This window comes from Furipterus horrens, unplaced genomic scaffold (genome assembly GCF_987537825.1).
Source record: "Furipterus horrens unplaced genomic scaffold, mFurHor1.1.pri manual_scaffold_6, whole genome shotgun sequence".
NCBI lineage: Eukaryota > Metazoa > Chordata > Mammalia > Chiroptera > Furipteridae > Furipterus > Furipterus horrens.
The window spans coordinates 83,094,575-83,113,845 of NW_028327176.1; the positions used below are offsets into that span (position 1 = coordinate 83,094,575).

At 43.2% G+C, this 19,271-nt stretch overlaps 1 long non-coding RNA gene and 1 pseudogene across 2 annotated transcripts in view; one reads left to right on the forward strand and one right to left on the reverse strand.

The window, feature by feature from the left end:
• Nucleotides 1-1,776: 1,776 nt before the first annotated feature.
• Nucleotides 1,777-19,271, forward strand: part of LOC150006650 (uncharacterized) — a 52,241-nt gene continuing 34,746 nt past the window's right edge. The window contains exon 1 of one of the 2 annotated variants that reach the window (XR_016511963.1): nt 1,777-1,905. This is a non-coding gene — a long non-coding RNA (uncharacterized LOC150006650). Of the gene's footprint in view, nt 1,906-12,409; nt 12,713-19,271 lie in introns of those variants that run through there. The other variant, XR_016511964.1, reaches the window with a different exon arrangement.
• On the reverse strand, nt 4,489-5,280 carry LOC150006651 (small ribosomal subunit protein uS2 pseudogene; annotated as a pseudogene).

Consider the following 19,271-nt stretch of genomic DNA (forward strand, 5'->3'; position numbering starts at 1 on the left):
ATACCATAGGGACAAGAACTTTTATACATTAATAATGAGCTATCAGAAACAGAAACTAAGAAAACAATTCTGTATACAATTGCTTCAAAAAATACTTAGGAATAAATTATTTAGAGACAGACAGACAAAGAAAACATGCAGAGACCCTCTGTCATTAGTTTTATTGTCAATAAGAACAACAATACAACAGCAATGTGTCTTTATGGAGCTATAGCACTATATTAGGCGTCCCCTCCAGGCATCCTTCTGCCCCTACATACTAATCAGGGAGACATTCAAATATGACACCCTGATGATAAACAAAGTAACACAAATAAACACATGTACATTCATCTTTAAATGAATCTCCCAGTTCAATGCTCATAAAACACAGATACCCAAGTAAAAGGCTATAGATATGACCAAGTCTATTATGTAAAAGATGAACTTCTATGTTGTGATGGTGGAATAATGTTGCCCCAAAGATAAAGATGTTTGTGTCCTAACTTCTGGAACATGTGAATGTGACCTTACATGGCAAAGTGGAATTAAGTTTGCAGATGGAATTAAAGTTGCTAATCAGTTGAATTTAAAATAGAGAGATTATTCCAGACTATCCAAGTGGGTCTAATATAATATCAAGGGTCCTTCAAAGTGGAGGACAAAGAGAGAAGAGGACAACCAGAGCTAACATTGCTGGCTTTGAAGACTGAAGAAGAGGGTGAGAGCAAAGGAAGTGGGTGTCCTCCAGACACTCCAAAGAAAAAGGGAATGGATTCTCTACAGGAGACTCCAAAAGAACCCAGGCTCTGCTGACATCTTGATTTTAGACTGTAAGACCCATTTCAGACTTCTGATGTCCAGAACTGCAAGAAGAGAAATATGTTGTTTCACACATTTCCAACATATGTTTGTGATCATTTGTGACAGCAGTAAATACAAAACTAATGCACAAACATTCTTTCCCTTCTCTCCCACTCACTGGCTCTTGAGGACTGTCTGCACTTATTTGCCCCTTCTTATTTGTCTGATTTCTCTGAATTTCTCTGCCTCTCTTGGCTTTCTTGTCCACCCTTTGTTTTGGTCTTTTATTCTTAGTATTACTTTATTTTCTTGGCTCCATACCCACCCCAAGGTCTCTTAGACATTGTGTTCTTTTTTTTTTTTTTTCTCTGTAAAAAAAGCTTTATTGTTTCAATTTGGTTCAATGTATGGGAGTGGGCTCCCGGGTGGTTAAAAGGGTACCTAGTCGTTTCATGGAGAGGCTCATGCAAAAGGCAGATGCCAGGGAAATGCAGAGGAGCCCCTCAAAGGCCTTAGGGCCTCAAAGGCTTCCTAGTCATGCTTGAGGGTGAGTCTTTCGAAGAGATACTCACCCATTCCAGCCTGGGGGCTGGTCAGCCTGCAGATGTTAGTTAGGCGGTCGCCCATCTTCTTGAGGAGCTTCACTGCCTCATCCAGGAAATGATTCTCCAGGAAGTCACAGAGATGAGGGAGGGTCTGAGTGGGCAGAACCCAAGGCATACATATCCAAAAGGGCCTGGCTCGGGTTCTTCTCCAAGGCCAAAGCAGCTAACATGGTGTCCTGGGTTTTACCCCACTCATCTTGGGGAGGCTTCACCATGTCCTGGAAGAGAATGCAGCCACTGTGCTGGTTTTGCAGCTTTAAGAGACACTTGGCACTCTCGTGCTTCTCCTCAGCCAACTCTCAGAAGAAATGGCCCACACCCTGCAAAGCCACATCGTCTGGGTCAAAATAGAAGCCCAGAGAGAGGTAGGTGTAGGAAGCCCATAGGTGTAAGTGGCCCATAGGTGTAGGAGGCCCACAGATGCAGGTTGGCCAGGCAATTGATGGCAGCCTCCACCTTGGTGGAATAATATTGATGAATTTGGGAGCTCAAGGTTGTTTGGCAATGAAGATCTGAGGTAAAAAAAAAAAAAAAAAAATGGTGCTGGCTGGTCTCAGAGGCTAAGGGTGACTGAAGTGGTTCCAAAGGTGGTTCCAAAGGTGTTGACTAGAAAAGAGGTTGGAGGGTAGCTGGAAAGAAAGCATGACCCTAGGTGTGTTCTTTTCAAACCCTGTTGAAGCAAGAGACAGATCCCAGGACCCCAGAGGGTACTGTCAACATTAGGTTCTTTTTGGATCTGGGTCTATAGTACCGGGGAAATTCCTCTGTGTCTCTGCATGGTTTTTGTTTGTTTGTTTGTTTGAGTATGTCTATCCCTGAATAACATCCAGTGTTTGTCCGTATGATATTCAGTGTGTATGAGACTATTTGGGTGTCTCTGTGATGTTTGCATTATGTGAATGTACCTGTTTGTAAATCTGTGCACTCTTGAGCATTTAGACAATCAACCAGATTAACCACACAATCCTGATGCCTAAAGAAATGACCCAAGGGCAAAAACTAAAAATGCTCCCCTTAAGATCAAGAACAAGACAAGGATGTGCAGTTTCACCGCTTTTATTCAACATAGTACTGGAAGTCTTAGCCACAGCAATCAGACAAGAAGATATAAAAGACATTCAAATTGGAAAGGAAGAAGTAAAACTGTCATTATTTGCAGATGAAATGATGCTATATATTGAGAACCCTAAAGATTACACCAAGACGCTACATCTCCCCCCACAACTAAGAAGGAATACAACTATCTCAAAACTAGAAACAGCCAGAAGTTCCAGAAAATCAAACTGCATGGAAGTCCGACAATCAAAGATATAAAGAAGAAATACTCATCCAGACAGGTAGGAGGGGCAGAGCCAGGGTGGAGAGGATGCAGTGTGGTGGTGGCAGCAGCAGTGGCAGCAATGACAGCAGTGGCAGACTGGCAGAAAGTGCAGTCACACATTTTAAAATGTCAGAGGGACACCTGGGAAGTGTTCCCAGCTCCTCACTGGACCTTGCAGCTCATGGTCCTAGCACCAGGGAAAATCAAGCCTCATTGCCTCTGACTGTGCAGACCAGTGGGGATTGGGGTGGAGGCAGAAACTGCCAGTCTCAGCATAGTCCACTTGTTTAAAAGGCCCCCACAGTCCTAGAATGTCCACAGACCCACCCACTGTGAGAACTACGGCCAGGGCAGCAGCTAGAGGGGCTCCAGTCTGGTGTGGAAGTGGGAGAGGTGCCTGGAAAAGGGGCGAGTGCTGGGCATGTGGCATTGTTCCCTCTCAGACCCCTCCCCCATATATAGCACCACAATGTGGTGAGACAGGTTGCTCAGTACTGACAAATCCCTAAAGCTCCGCCCCTTACAACATAAAAGGAGTGTCAGCTCTACCTGGGATGCCGAGGCAAACAAACACAGAAGCTTGTCAGAATGAGGAGACAGAGAAGTATAGCCCAAAAGGGGAAAAAAATCAAGGTTCCAGTGGGACAACTAAGCGATGAGGAGATAGCCAACCTAACAAATGAGGAGATAGACAACATAACAGATGCAGAATTCAAAACACTGGTGGTAAAGATGCTCACAGGCTTGAAAGATATGCTTGAGTATGGCAAATGCATTAGAGAAGAATTGAAGGCTATGCTAAGTGAAAAAAAGGAAAATCCACACAAAACCAATGGTGAAGGGAAGAAAACCAGGGTTCAAATCAATGATTTGGAACAAAAGAAAGAAAAAAACAGTCAACCAGTGCAGAATGAGGAAGCAAGAATTGAAAAAAAAATGAGGAAAACTTCCCAAATTTTGTGAAAGAGATGGACATACAGGTCCGGGAAGCACGGAGGGTCCCAGGCGAGCTGGACCCAGAGGGGACCACACCAAGACACATCATGACTGAGAGGCCAAAGGTGAAAGATAAAGAGAGAGTCCTGGGGGCAGCAAGGGAGAGGCGGAGAGTTGCGTACAGGGAGGTGCCTATAGGACTATCAGCTGATTTCTCAGAGAACACTTTGCAGATAGGAAGGAACTGGCAAGCAGTATTCAATGTGATGAAAAGCAATCTATAACCAGGATTACTCTATCCAGCAAAGCTATCCTTTAGAATGAAAAGGTGGATGAAGTGCTTCCCAGACAAGGTAAAGCTAAAGGAGTTCATCATCACCAAGCCATTATTATATGAAATGTCAAAGGGACTTACTTAAGAAAGAGAAGATCAAAACTATGAACACTAAAATGACAACAAACTCACAACTATCAACAACTGAATCTAAAGAATAAAAAGAAAATCCAACTAAGCAAACCAGAATAGGAACAGAATCATAGGTATGGGGATCATTGGGAGGATTATCAATTGGGAGGGGGAAGGGGGAGAAATGAGGTTATGGTGCGGGGACTAAGAAGCATAATCGGTTGGTACAAAATAGACATGAGGATGTTAAGAATAGTATAGAAAAGGGTGAAGCCAAAGAACTTATATGCACAACCCATGGACATGAACTAAGTGGAGTGGGATTGCTGGAGGAAAGGGGCATACTGGGCAGAGGGGAGCAAAGGGGAAAAAAGTGGGACTACTGTAACAACATAATAAATTATACTTAAAAAAAAATAAGTTTGTGGAAGAACAGCTTAAGACCACTCAGTGTTTGTTCCTACCCATTCAGTGACCTGAGCAGTCGGGGCTGAAGACCAGTCTTCAGTGGCAGTTGAGCACCCCAGGCTTCAGTATGAAGTTACAAACTAGCCAGAAGGGCACCAGAATGCCTTCAAAACAGTCTGTAACCTCAGTTTGCACAGCAGTGAACTGGGGAGCTGGAGCAAATGCCTCCTTGGTCACAACCTTTTTAGCAGTGGCCTGCTCTTCCTTTTCAGTCTCTTTAGGATCTCTGTAGAAGTAGAGGTCAGGCAGAACTTCCCATGGGTGGTCACAGGATCTGGTGCCACCCATGCACAGAATTTCCCAGGCCAGCACCTACCATTGTAGATCCATTGAGTGATCCCCGTTGCTGTTGCCAGGGATGACAAAGTTCACATAGAGCAGAGAAGAGTCTGTGTTACACAGAGCAATGATAGGCAGGTTAACACAGGAGGCTTATGTGGGAGGCTGGTGGTCAGCCCTGGGATCAGTAACCTCCAGAATTCTGGGCTCCCAAAAGACTGTCTAGACCTGGCTATTGAAGCTTCCAGAAGTGATACACCCAGCAACAGGAGTGGCTGCAATGGCAGCAGCAAACTTCAGCACAGCTCACTGGCCAGTATTCTTGGACAGATACAAGATGTGGATGCTCTCACTTTTCCTCTTGTAGATATACTCTTCTGTTCCATTTGGAAGTCAAGGTTGGTGCCACCTAAATGCGTTCCTGCTGCAAGGACTCTGAGGACATACTCCTTCATTTTCAGGATATCAAGGGTTCAGGACATTGTGAAAGTTTCCCTCTTAAGTTACGTGAAAACTGAGAACAATGCCATGTGGTCCCCTCTCTGGGTAGTGCAAAAAGGCTATCTACCTTTTAAGTTTTCTTTTAAACACTTACTAGTGATTCTTTTGTTAAAGTTCCCTAGGCCTTCATTTTTTAAAAGTACATTTTATTGATTATGCTATTACAGCTGTCCTAATGTTTTTCCCTTTGCCCCCCTCTGCCCGGTACCCCTATTCCCTCCAGCAATCCCACCTCCCCTTAGTTCATGTCCATGGGTTGTGCATGTAAGTTCTTTAGCTTCACCCTTTCCTATATTATTAACATCCCCTATCTATTTTGTTTCTACCAATTATGCTTCTTGATCTATGCGCCATTTCTCCCTCTTCCCCCTCCCAGACTATAAACCTCCAAATGATCCCCATACCTATGATTCTGTTCATGTTCTGGTTGTTTGCTTAGTTTGTTTTTATTTTTATTTTTTAGATTCAGTTATTGATAGTTACTATCATTTTACTGTTCATAATTTTAACCTTCTTCTTAAAAAAGTCCCTTTAACATTTCATATGATAATGGCTTGGTGATGATGAACTCCTTTAGCTTTACCTTGTTTGGGAAGTATTTTATCTGCCTTTCCTCTATAAATTATAGTTTTATTGGATAAAATAATCTAAGTTGTAGGTCCTTGCTTTTCATCACTTTAAATATTTCTTGCCAGCCCCATCTTGCCTACAAAGTTTATTTTTGAAAATCATCTGATAGTCTTATGGGAACTCCTTTGTAGGTAACTATCTTCTTTTCTCTTGCTGCTTTTAAGATTCTTTTTTTGTCTTTAACCTTTGACATTTTAATTATGATGTGTCTTGGCATGGTCCTCTTCATGTTCAACTTGTTTGGGATTCTCTGTGCTTCCTGTACTGGTATGTCTATTTCCCTTGCCAAATTTGGGGAGTTTTTCTTCATTATTTTTTTTTTTTTTCAATTTCTTGCTCTTCCTTCTCCCCTTTTGGCACCCTTATGATTCAGATGTTGGTATGTTTAAAGTTGTTTCAGAGGTTTCTAATCCTCTACTTGTTTTTTCAAGTCTTGTTTCTTTTGTCCATTCTGGGTGAATGTTTATTTCTTCCTTTTGTTCCAAGTCATTGATTTGAATCCCAGCTTCCTTCCCATCACTGTTGGTTCCCTGTATATTTTTCTTTATTTCACTTTGTATTACCTTCATTTCTTCCTTTATTTTATGGCTGTAGTCAATCATTTCTCTGAGCATCCTGATCATCAGTGTTTTGAACTCTCCATCTGTTAGGTTGGCTGTCTCTGTTTTATTTAGTTCTTTTTGGGGAGTTTTGTTCTGTTCTTTCATAGGAGCCATATTTCTTTGCATCCTTAATTTGGCAGCCTCTCTATGTTTGTTTCTGTGTACTGGGTAGAGCTGTTTTGATTCCATTTCTTAGTAGCATGGCCTAATGTAGTAGGTGTCCTGTAGGGTCCAGTAGCACAGCCTCCTCTAATACCCAAGCTGGGTATTCAAAATGCACCCTTCATGTGAGATGAGCACACCCTCCTCTTGTAGTTGAGTCTTGGTTGATGTTGACAGGTCAATGGGAGGGGTTTACCCAGGCCAGTCAGTTGCAAGGACTGGCTATGACCACTGGCCACAAACCTCTGCCCTCCATGGAGGCTCAGCTGTGCAGGGGCAGGGTGGTGGTGCTTTGACATAATCTGTAGCTGTCCACTGGGTGCACTGGCCATGGGGTTTCCAGGGTGGTGCAGACCAAGGTCAGCCCCAACCTGTGTTTTGCCTGCAGCACCCTGCCTGAGCTATAAAGCAATCTGTGATGGCTGCTACTTGTGCAGGGCTTGGAGATTCCCAGCCCTGCTGGTAGTGCCAGGCTGGGAGCTCACTGAAGCCAACTGTTTCTTGTTTGATAAGATTTAGGAAGTCGTGAAGCATGAGCCAAGACTAGCCACTCAAATGAAAAAGCAGCTTGGGTGGGTCTATAGGTTGGGTGGGGCGGAGTCTCTGGGGATCTCCAAGGTGGGTCAAACAATGTTAGCTAGGTTGATGAAGTCTCAGACAAAGCACTAGCTTGCCGGCTCTGTCTCGATGGATACGGTTCCTTTAATTCTGTAGTTGTCAGTATTCCATTTCAAGTCGGTTTCTGATGGTTCTGGCTGATGGTTGTTCTATATTTTAGTTGCAATTTTAAGGTGGTTGTGCTCAGAGGGGAGCTATGTCTGCCTATGCTGCCATCTTGACTGGATCCTGCTCAGGCATCTCAAGAAATCTTCATCATGGTCTCCTTGAAACCTGCCTGTATGGATGACCTCATGGTCACCTTAGGCCTTCTTATTCCTCACTACCTTAGCAGTATTCTTTAGGAGTCATTCATTCATTCAATCAATCATTCAACAACTATTTATGAAGCACTTACCATGTCTCATGCAGTGTTCTAGAAGTTAGGGTACAGTGGTGAAAATGACAGCTGTGGTCCCTTATCCTCTGGCAATTTAGATTCTATTGGGAAATACTAACAATAAGCGGGTAAACAAATAAATTAACAAGAGAGTTATAGATGTGACAAGTGCTTTGAAGACTATAAAGGGGTTAAATGAGAGTAGTTAACTGGAGGAGTTGTGCACTACTTGTAATACAGTGTTAGAAAAAGCTTGTCTTAGGAGATAAATTTTGAGCTGAGCCCTGACTGATGAGAGGGAGTTAGCAGTGACAAGAACCAGGGGACAGCCTTCCAGGCAGTAGGAATAACAGGTGCAAAGACCCCAAAGTGAGAAAGTTCTCAATAAAGTACAAGGTGTAATGACAATATTTCAACATGAGATTGGAGAGATACTAAGGGCGAAGCTGTGCAGTCCTTTAGAAACCAGGATAAGGAGTTGAGTTTTGTCCTAAGAGCAATGGAATGCCACTGGAAAACTTAATAAGAGAATTTGCATGGTATAATTTATGTATTTAGACATTCGCTTTGTCCTACTAGTCTCATCTTTCCATATTTTTCTAACTCTTGTCTTCCTTTGCATATTTATTTTCAAGATGAGCATCTCATTTCCATGCCACTTTCCCATGGGAGAGAATGAGGCTTCCAAACAAATTGCTTTTTAACCTGTGCAATCAAATGTAGCTAATTTGATTCTGGTTCCCATCTCTATTAGTGAGTTCAAAGAATCATAGATTTATAAATATTAGGTTTGAAAGAGTTGTTGATGACGTGTAATCCAATCCTTACATTATGGATAACAAAACTGAGGCCAAAAGGGGTGACCTAGCTTCTGAAGACAACTCAAAAAATTTTTTTCCTCACCCAAGGATATGTTTATTGATTTTAGAAAGAGAGGAAGAAAGAAAAACATCAATGTGCAAGAGAAATATCAATCGGTTGTCTCTCATACATGCACCCTGACCAGGGATTGAACCTGCAACCTAGGTATGTGCCCTGACCAGGAATTGCACCTGCAACCTTGTGGTGCACAAGATGATGCTGCAACCTACTGAGCCACACAAGCAGGGCGATAACTCATATGTTAAGTGGAGGAATCTTTCTGGTCTTTAGCTATGGGCAATGCAGGAGCAGGTCGTTTCCTGTCTCTTCAGCACTTATTTCAATTTAAAAAGATATTAACTGACCACTTACTATTTGTCCAGAATCAGGGCCCAACTTCAGAAGAAATAGAGGAGCAAATGGCGAAATCCATGCACAGCAACACTGGAGTGTGCTGGTGAGCATCACAACCACTGCCCTCAAGCAACTAAAATTTTATGGGCAAGAGAGATACTGTCCAATTGCGCAGTGTACACCAATTGTGATGTGAAGGAAAGTACAGGGTGGTGAGGATTATGTCAGGTAGGCCTTAGTTCAGGAAGTAGAAATGACTCCAGATGTTTTAAACAACAAGGCACTTAATACAGAGAACCAGGTGATAAGAAAATCACTCGAAGGCTTGGAGGATTAGAAGTCAAGTGGTCCTAATAGGACTCTTGGCTTCAAGGTCAATTGTCACAGGTCAGAAATGCTGCAGCTACTCCTAGCATAACAGCTACTGCTGCCTCCCCACCAACTGTCCCACTGGCATGGACCTCTCATGTTGATGGGAGCTTGTCTACACTGTTAGAGGAAAATGGCCTCCACCTCACTTCTGCCTTTACGATCTCATACAGCCCTGACTGGGTAGCTCAGTTGGTTAGAACATTGTCCCAATACACCACGGTTGTGGATTGATCCCTGGTCATGGCACATAGAAGAAACAACCAATGAATGCATAAATAAGTGGAAAAACAAACTGATGTTTCTCTCTAAAATCAATAAATAAAAAAATCAATACTTTTATTAAAAAAATAAAAAGAAATAAAACGTCATACAAATACATCTAGTTAGCAAAACTTAATTCCTGTCCAGAACGTAGCTGCAAAATTTCTGAGAAATAGTGTCTTTTACTTTTCAGCCTCTCTAAATAAAAGAGAAATGAAGTCAATCCACTTATTTAGAGTTGCCAAATAAAATACAGATGTCCAGTTAAATTTGAATTTCAGGTAAACAATTACTTTTTTTAGTAAAAGTATCTCCCCAAAATTGTATGGAATATACGTATACTTTTTAAAAAATCATTATTTACTTAAAATTCAAAATTAAATAGGTGTCCTGTGTTTTTATTTGCTAAATCTGGCAACCCTATGAAAATTCAGCACAGAGACTAATTAATAGTAGGGTTCCCTAAGTTAGACTGGGGTAACCTGAGAGATGAATAAGAGTCCATCAGGTACAGACGAGAGGGAAGGGCATTCCAGTCAGAGGGAACATCTTTGCAAAGCCTGAGTCAAAAGCAATTTGGGCTAATTTTAAAAAGCTGGTACCTAGTGAGCTGGGGATAAAATAGGTACAAGGTGGATGAAGACTTAGGCAGGGTCTTAAGTTCTGAGTAGTGGAGTAAGGCAAGCATAAAATGGAAGAGAACCAGGGCCACCATGTGCTAATGGGCATTCCCCAGATTTATGCAAGATGGTCATCCTGAAGACAGAAAATGATTCCAGTGACTTAGGTGAGAGATAATAATGGCTTAAGTAGGGTGAGAGCTAGTGAAGCTGGAAATTAGCAGGCCTATGTGAATGAAGTATATGTGGCAGATAGAACTGACTGATGCATTGGAGTGGTCCTTAGGAGGAGAGGGAAAAGAAAATCAGAGACGAATCCCTAGTTCCTGGAATGGGTTGATGCCAAGTGCTATTACAGAAATGGGAAGAGCTCTCTTACTCAGTTTTGGGTGTTGAGATGGGATCACAGAGAGGAGGGAAGGGCAGAGTGATGAGATGTCTTGTTTCAGCTGGAAAACAGGGCACGACCACTGCCTCTCTCTGCAGAACACCTTCTGACATTTACTCACCTACTGCTTCTTCCCTTCTTCTCTCCCAGCCTTCTTTCTCCTCTGTCATTTTCACTTTCTGATTCTCTCTCTCTCTCTCCCCCTTCTTTTTGCCCCATAGTCATTCCATTTTCTGGGAAGAATCAGAGGCTTAGCCAGTGAGATAGATGGAGTGTAAGAAGCTAAGAAATGGAAATGTTTGCCATAATTCTATGGTCCACAGCTTCCCAGTGGACCTGGTAAACCATTTAGCATCTTTTTCCCAGACCCAGGGAGGAGTAGATTGGAGGAGGGAGAAAAACAGACAGAAGCAGCTGAGGAATCATCATCCTCTAGAAAAGGGGAACTCAACTGGTCCAATCTCCTCATTTTACAACTGAGAAAACTGAGGCCTTAGGCCATTCTGACTAAACAAGGCAAGACCCTGCACTGTATGAAGATCATACACCCCACTTGGAAAGAGTGGGGTTTTCAAGATTTGACTCTTGTTAATTTTGTGACTATAAAGTGGAAATAATTATACCTACATAGAAGAATTGTTTTAAGGATCAAATAAATAACATATTTATTTACTCAACAAACATTTTTTAAGCACCTACTATGTACCAGATACTGTGTTGGGAGCTGAAGACTCAGCAGAGAACAAAGCAGACAGAAATATGCCCTCATGAGAATGACATTCTAATGGGGAAAACAGATACTTAATAAATAAGTGAAATGTAGGATAGATATCATAAAGCAGTATGAAACTGTGAAGAAAGATACTGGTACTGGATAGGATGGGCAAGATCACAAATTTAGTAGGTAATATTTAGGTAAGGATTTGAAGAAGGTGAAAGAATTAACTAATTGCTTATCTGGTGGAAGAGTGGTCTAATTTGAGGGAAAGACAAGGCAAAGGCCCCAAAGGCAGAAGCTGTTAACATGTGAGATTTAACATGAAGGTCGTGTGGCTGGAGCAAAGAACAGGGGAGAGAGTTATAAGAAGTTAGAGAGGGAACAGGCTGACTGTGAAGGACCTGGAGGCCATTGTGGGACTTTCTTCTGTGCTTAGTGAGGTGAGCCTGGAGGGGATGGAGTTGGCAAGAAGAGGCTGACTTCTGGGTGGGAATTGATGGAGAGCTGGTAGGGGTTGCTGGTGGATTGGATGTGGAATGTGAGAGCAGCCAGGAAGCTCCAAGGGTTTGACTCCAGCCTCTGGGAGGACAGAGTGCCAATGACTGAGGTGTGGACGACTGTGCTAGTCGGTTTGTGTGGAAGGTCAGGAGTTAGAGCATGGGCATGTACAGCTGAGTTGCCTGTCAGATATGCAATAGCTTAGTGAACTGTGCAGCGCTCTACAAGCATACCACATAGTGAGTGGTGGCAGAACCAAAAATAACAAGAATAAGTCAGTAACTCCTCCAGCAGAATGTATATCATCATTACAGCATCATTACATGCTCCCTGGCACAAGGTCAAAGGCTGCAAGGGGCAGAGTCAAGGCTGGGACTCAAGTGCTTCTTCTCCACACACTGTTAGAACCCTGACTCCTGACTTTGTGTCAAGAGACACAAAGAGAACCAGGGACATGGCCTATGAGCCAGAGAGATCAAGTCAGAAACATTAAAAGAAGCAGGAGATGGAGAAGGGGGACCCATGAAGGAGACAACAACACAGAGTGACCTAGAAAAGCTTAATGAGCTGCAGAGCCAGCTGAGAGGAGCCCCGTGTGTCTCGCCCACAAGATAAATTGAACTTCCCTTCCTTCCTCTTCCCAGGTGACTTGTCACCAAAACATTACTGGCATGCTGCTGGCACCTAGCCTAATTCCTTCAGGAGCCTCTCCCGGTGCACTCTGAGCCTCAGATGTACTGCCCCCAGCACACTCCTCCATCCTGTCTAGCCGGCCCCGCCCTGCATCTCCGGGAGGAAAACTGGCCTTGAGACCTGCCTGATTCTCAGCTACCTTCGTCCAGCCCCTCCCCACGCAGAGCGTGGCATCTCGCGCCCTTTTATCTGCCATCTCTGAGCACCTTTGCGAGCGTCCTTGAAGCTGGTGTTGGGAAGAGGCCTCTACACCCACGGTTGGCGTCCCGTCCCACCCCCAGGGATGTGTGGCAGGCGGCTGGCAGGGAGAGGGAAGCCCAGAGGAAGCTCAACCCTTGGGAGGAGAAAGAAGGCTGCAGACAGGTGGTCATAGGAGGAGTTATGGGTGAGCAGGCAGGGCCCACAAAATTAGATGAAAGGGAAGTAAAAGTGAAACACCAGAAATAAATGGGGACAGAGATGGGGAAGAGAAAGACAGCCTCACAAAAGTGTCTGAACTTGGGGAAAGATTTTGTCACAACTAAAGTAAAGTTGGAAATGAGTTTAGAGACGGGGTAATAATAGTTTTTACATTTTAGAGCATTTTCATATATTTTAATTTATTTCACCCTTTGAAGTAGAGATGCTGACCCTGTTTTACAGACCCAGCAAGCAGAATGTGTTAGGAGAGGGGCGGGGAGGAGTTTCGAGGACAAATGAGGGTGTGAAGGGACTGGATAGACAGCAGACACATTTAATTCATGACCTATTGAAAAACACTGCATAGCTGTAGTAAGGTTGAGGTGGTATCTTACAACTATAGTGTTACAAGATAATGAGGGTGTTTTTCCCTTAGGTTGGGGTCACAGGAACTTAAGTGAAGTAAACAAACATTCATTGAGCATTCCTATGTGCCAGATAGCATGCAAAGTGTTTCCATACACTTAATGCAGTTTGATTCATGTAGCAACTGAAACTAACAAGGAAGACCTGTTTGGACAGACATGAGATCTCTAAGACCAATGGTTGAAAGAAAAAGTAAGTGCAGAGTGTTTTGAACTATGAGTTATAATCCATATTAAAGAAACACATGAGGAAAGGCTTGGTCGAAGGGAGCAGGGAGTACAGAGAGAATGAGGTGTGTCAGCAGTATGGCAGGTAGTTCACCTGGATGAGAATTCAGTGTGTGCGAAGAATGGAGGGTTTGCCTGGGCTGCATTTTTAAGTGGGAAGAAACACATTCTTATTAAACATGTTACAGAGGTGGTTCTGTCTGCAGGTGGAGAATAGATTGGAGGGGGAGGGAGACCTCAAGGGCTGCACAAGGCTGGGTGGTGGGAATGGAGAGGAAGAGAAAGGAGTGTGTGAAATGGCCTGAGGGGTGGCATGGGTAGCACATCTCCACATGGCTGATGGGGGAAAAAGAAACACAGAACAAAGATTATTTTTCAAGATTGTAATTGATGTTATGCATACCTATGAAAAGTTAAATAATTAGATGAGTTAATGAGAAAAATTAGTGATCCCACCCCCATCGTCACCACTTTCAACTCTTTTAGTTGATTTGCTTTTTTGGTGTTTGTCTCCATGCCTGTAAATACCAGGATTATATTGTTACTGCATGCTTTTACAATTTTAGGCCTTATGTAATAATTTGCTTTTATGAAAGATACCTTTTTAAACCATCAATCTCACTTGGTTCACAAACAGATAACCTCACCATCCCCACTATCCTCACTTTTTAGTTATTTCAAGAATACATATGCACACACCACATATATATTTCTCTGTACATAAATATGTACATACATGCACAGAAAAATGTCATGAAGGACCACATCAAACTAGGATTCAGGGGGACACTGGCTGAAGGAGAATTTCATTCTATCTGTCTGGTTTAAATTCTTTACAAATGAATGTATACATTAATCATCAGAGAAGGAAAACTCTGACTCCAAAAAACCTCCGCTGCCTTGCGGCATACCTCTTCAGGGGAAAGGCTAAGGGAGTAAACCCCGACAGAAAATCCGGAGCCGGAGTCCCTAAGGCGGTTTGACGTTGTAGTCAACACCGGCAACTCCTGCGGCGCACCTGAAGCCAAGCTGTATTGACTCCGTCTTTCCCTTGGACCCTTCAGCTGCGAAGAGAGGGGGGGTCTGCTGCATGGGCAACAGCAGACCCTCCATATCACCCTGCCCAGGCTCTATAGCTTCAGCTTCACTGGAGAGGACACTCCAGCGTCATCGCAAGATGTCGATTCAACACGGGAGGAGACAGATACCGTGTCACTCCCGAGTCGGACTGCACAGCCATTCTCGGCGGTGCAGATAGACTCTTAAGAAGCTACACCATCGTCTCTCGAGATGGACGGCTGCCAACGAATAGAAACAAAATGAAGCAAAGTGAATCGACACACAATACAAAAAGATAATAATCATTACCCACAGTTTACAAATGAGAAAACAGAAGTCCCAGAGACTTAAGTGATTTGTTCAATGTCTTATGGCAAGCAAATACAGCTGATAAAAATCAGATTTGAACCTAAAGGAAGAGAAAGGGCAAGCAAGTGGGGCAGGACAGAAGGAAGTGAAAAAGAAAGCCAGACATTGGAGGGTGGTGTGTGTGATGATGAGGAACCTTTAACAGGAGGTCTGCCACCTTTGGCAGAAAAGGATAAAGAAGGCAGTGGCAGAAGACAGTAACACTAGAACTGTTGATTTGAAGGAAACTTAAGGGCTCTGTGGAGGAAGGGGACTCAGTAGAAGTCAGAAGCAATGGACTGAAAGAGAAAATGTCACAGCCCCACGTCCTTAGAGAGCATCCCCAGAAAGTGCAGATGACAGACACCTGCAGTGAGTCACTGGATCCCAGAAACTGATGGCAAGAATGAGATCATCACCCCAAAAGGCCCTAGATGTCCAGGGAGCTGAACCCTTCTGGTCTGAGGACACTGTCACAAAACCAACAAAGAATTCATATCTAATAGGTTTTCCTCGGGATCCAAATGAGGAGGTATGGGAGTCACTGGGTGGCTGTGATACCAGCAGGATGACTCACAGAAACAGCCCAGTGAAGCAAGCAAGCTGCAGTCTGCCCTGAGAGAATAAGGCTGCCTGGGGAGGAGCGGGCTGGGAGAGGTCACAGACAAGGCCACCCAAGACAGCTGGTTCCTCCCTAATCACAACTCAGATGTACCAGCACTCAGGGTCACCTGTCCCCTCCCATGGCCATGGGGGTGGTGACTACTAGGACTGAAAGCCTTAGTCCTGTAACCTGAGATTATATAACTAGGTTGGCTGTTGGACACAGGTAAACTGGAGACTCTACCAATTTATCCTTTCTCTCATTGCCCACCTAAACACTGAGAAAGTGAAAAAAAAAACCAACAAAAAAGCAGCCTCGGACATTCAGAAGCTGGCCTAACACTAAAGATCTAAACCATGTCATTCTTCTATTAGGCATAAAGTACCTTTCAGAACAAAACCTCAGATAACTTTACACTGACACCATGAAAAATGAGGCAAAGTAAGTCTAGTTCATAATTCTGTGTGAACACAGACAAAAACAAGGTCACTCTGACACCCACAAAATAGAAATATCCTTTCTGTTGGCCAAAAGGAATGATTGCTACTTAAAAATAAATAAATTACAGCTTTATTCTCATTCTAGTTTTCCCTGCCTATAGATAGGATTAACTGAGATATCTAGTCAGAATGTTCTCTGCTTTCTGACCGTATTAAATCTAGAGCAAATCCCTACTTTCTTAGACTCTTCCCCAAATCACCAAACCAAAGCCCAAATCTTATAATAGGTTTTTCCCCTAACACTCTCTTACTGAAATGTCCCACAGTTCCTTGTGGTATGCATCCACTCTTGCTGCGAAGAAAAGTAAACTCAACTTGTTCAACCGCTGGTGTGTGTTTCTGGGGGTCTTTGGCTGGAGGACATTGATAACAGTGTCTGTTTGTTTTTTTGTTTGTTTGTTTGTTTTTTAATTCCTACCGTCTGGGACCTATATTGAGAGTCTGGAGCCAGGTTGTGTGGGAAAAGATAATACAAAGGCAGGAGTTGCTCTCAGAAGGGACAAAACTAGTCCCTCAACAGATATTTATTGGGCAGCCACCTGTGCCACTGATTGTTCTAGGTGCCAGTGACAATAGGCAAATAAAGCATGACCTAAGGCTATCAAGGTCTCAGTCAGCAGCAGGAATAGGTAGATACCTGAAAAGATCTGTGACTCGTGGAGGTAAGTGCAATGACTGAGCTGTGGCATCAGGGCTGTTCCATCTATACTAGTGTGGTAATGGAGGTAGCAGAGGTAGCGTATCAAGAAAGGCTTTCTGGGAAAGAGGGTACTTGAGGCCCTGCAAGCTGAGGACAATTTCGTGAGAATGGACAAGAAGAGCAGGTCAAGAAGATGATAAATGAAATGCTGAATGGAGAATTTTACATGCAATTGTGCTCTTACTAGAGTGAAAAATAGAAGGCAGGTTAGGGGAGGGGTTAGGCTGGAGGTACTTATGAATCATGATATACAGTTTAAGTGCATTATTGAAAACCTCCTGAAAGTTCAATAAGTTCTGACATGATATGTTATAAAAACTTTTTATTTTGTAATTATAGTTCACATGCAATATTATTTATATTAGTTTCAGGTGTACAGCACAGTAAATAGACATTTATGTAATTTACAATGTGATTCCCCCAATAAGTCCAGTACCCACTTGACTCCATACAGAGTCATTACAGTAGTATTGACTATATTCACTATGCTGTACTTTATATCCCCATGACTATTCTATAACTACCAACTTGTACTTCATTTTTTAAAAAATATGCTTTATTGGTTATGCTGTTACAGTTGTCCCAATTTCTTTTCCCTTTGTTCCCCTCCACCCAGTGACCCCACTCCCTCCAGTTGTCCCCCCACCCCGAGTCCATGCCCATTGGTTGTGCATATAGTACTTCTCAACATCTTCCTGTCTACTCCACTCCCTCCTACTATGCTTCTTAATTTCTGTACCATCTCCCTTGCTTTCCCCCCTTCCCCCTCCCCACTGACCTCCCCTAACATTTTTCCCAAACGTATAATTCTCTTCCCACTCTCATTGCCTACTTAGTTTGCCTTTGTTTTGATTCCATAGCTTCTGTTGTTGGTTGTTGTGATACATTTTTCATTTTAATGTTCATAGTTTTGATCCTCTTTCTTCTAAACAAGTCCCTTTAACATTTCTTATAACAGTGGTTTGGGTCTGATGAACTCCTTCAGTTTTACTTTGTCCTGGAAGCACTTCCTCTGCCCTTCTATTCTGAATGACAGCTTAGCTGGATAGAGTAATCGTGGCTGTAAGTTTTTACTTTTCATTACTTTGAATATTTCTTGCCAGTCTCTTCTTGCCTGCAGTTTCTTTTGAGAAATCAGCTGAAAGTCTTTTGGGACCCCTTTGTACATAGTTCACTTCTTCACTCTTGATGCTTTTAAGATTCTCTCTTTATCCTTCATTTTTGACATTTTGATTATAATGTGTCTTCGTGTGGTTCTCCCTGGGTCCAGTTTTTTTGGAACTCTGTGCTTCCTGGACCTGTAAGTCTATTTCTTTCCCCAAGTTAGGGAAGTTCTGCTTCATTATTTTTTCACATAATTTTTCAATTCTAGTTCTTCACCTTCTGGCAACCTATGATTCGAATGTTTGCCTGCTTATAGCTGTCCGGTAGGTTTCTGAGCCTCTCCTCATTTTCCTCACTTTTCATTTCCTCTTTCTGCACTGGTTGACTGTTTGTTCCTTCCCTATGTTCCCATTTGTTGATTTGATTCCTGGTTTTCCTTCCCCCGCCACTTGTTTCATATGTATTTTCATTCATTTCAGCAGGACTAGCCTTCATTCCTTCCCTGTCTTGTTTAAGATCCGCTGTTAGATCTATAAGCTTTCTTATAACTAGAGCTCTGAACTGTGCCTCAGGAAGATTTCCTACCTGCTGGTCTGATAGATCATGTATTTGCTGCCTGGTCAGCTCTGTGATTGGGATCTCTATCATGATCTGTGCCATCCTGATAGTTTTGTGATTACTTTTGTTTCCTGGGTTTGGCTGTCACACCTCCTATGCTATAAGGGGTGGAGCCCCATTCACTTGTCACTACCAGGAGACCTTTCTCACCACACTGTGGCGCTTTGTGTGGGGGCAGAAGTCCAAAATGGATTCCTGCTGTTCTATCTCCGCTGAGAGACCAGCAGCCTTCTCCTCCATCCCCACGCCCTCTGGGCCTCACAGTCTGAGGCAATGGGGGTCTGCCTTACCTGGCATTGGAATTGTGAGCTGACGGGTTTGGTCTGCAGCTAGGGGTGCTCCCCACGTGCTTCTCTCCTCCCCTTAAATATAGGTGTCTGTGCTTACCGTAGTCCCACTGCCCATCACTGCAGCTGCCGCTGCCAGCACAGCTTGACCTCTCCACCCTGGCTTCACCCCTCCTACCCATCAAGATGAGCACCACTTCTTTATAACTTCATATATTGGACTGCTGTGTAGGTTTATTTTCTGGAACTTCTGGTTATTTCTGGTTTTGCGGTAGTTGTATTCCTTCTTAGTTGTGAAAGGAGACAGAGCATGTTACTCTAGGCCTCCGTCTTGGCCAGAAGCCCAATTTGTACTTCACCTTTTTCATCCATTGCTCCAACCCTCCTTCCATCTGGCAACAATCAGTCTGTTCTCTGTACCTATGAGTCTGTTTTCATTTTGTTTGTTTATTTGGTCTTTAGATTCCATATATAAATTAAATCTATTGGTATTGGTCTTTCCCTGTCTGACTTATTTCACTTAGAGTAATATGCTCTGGTCCAG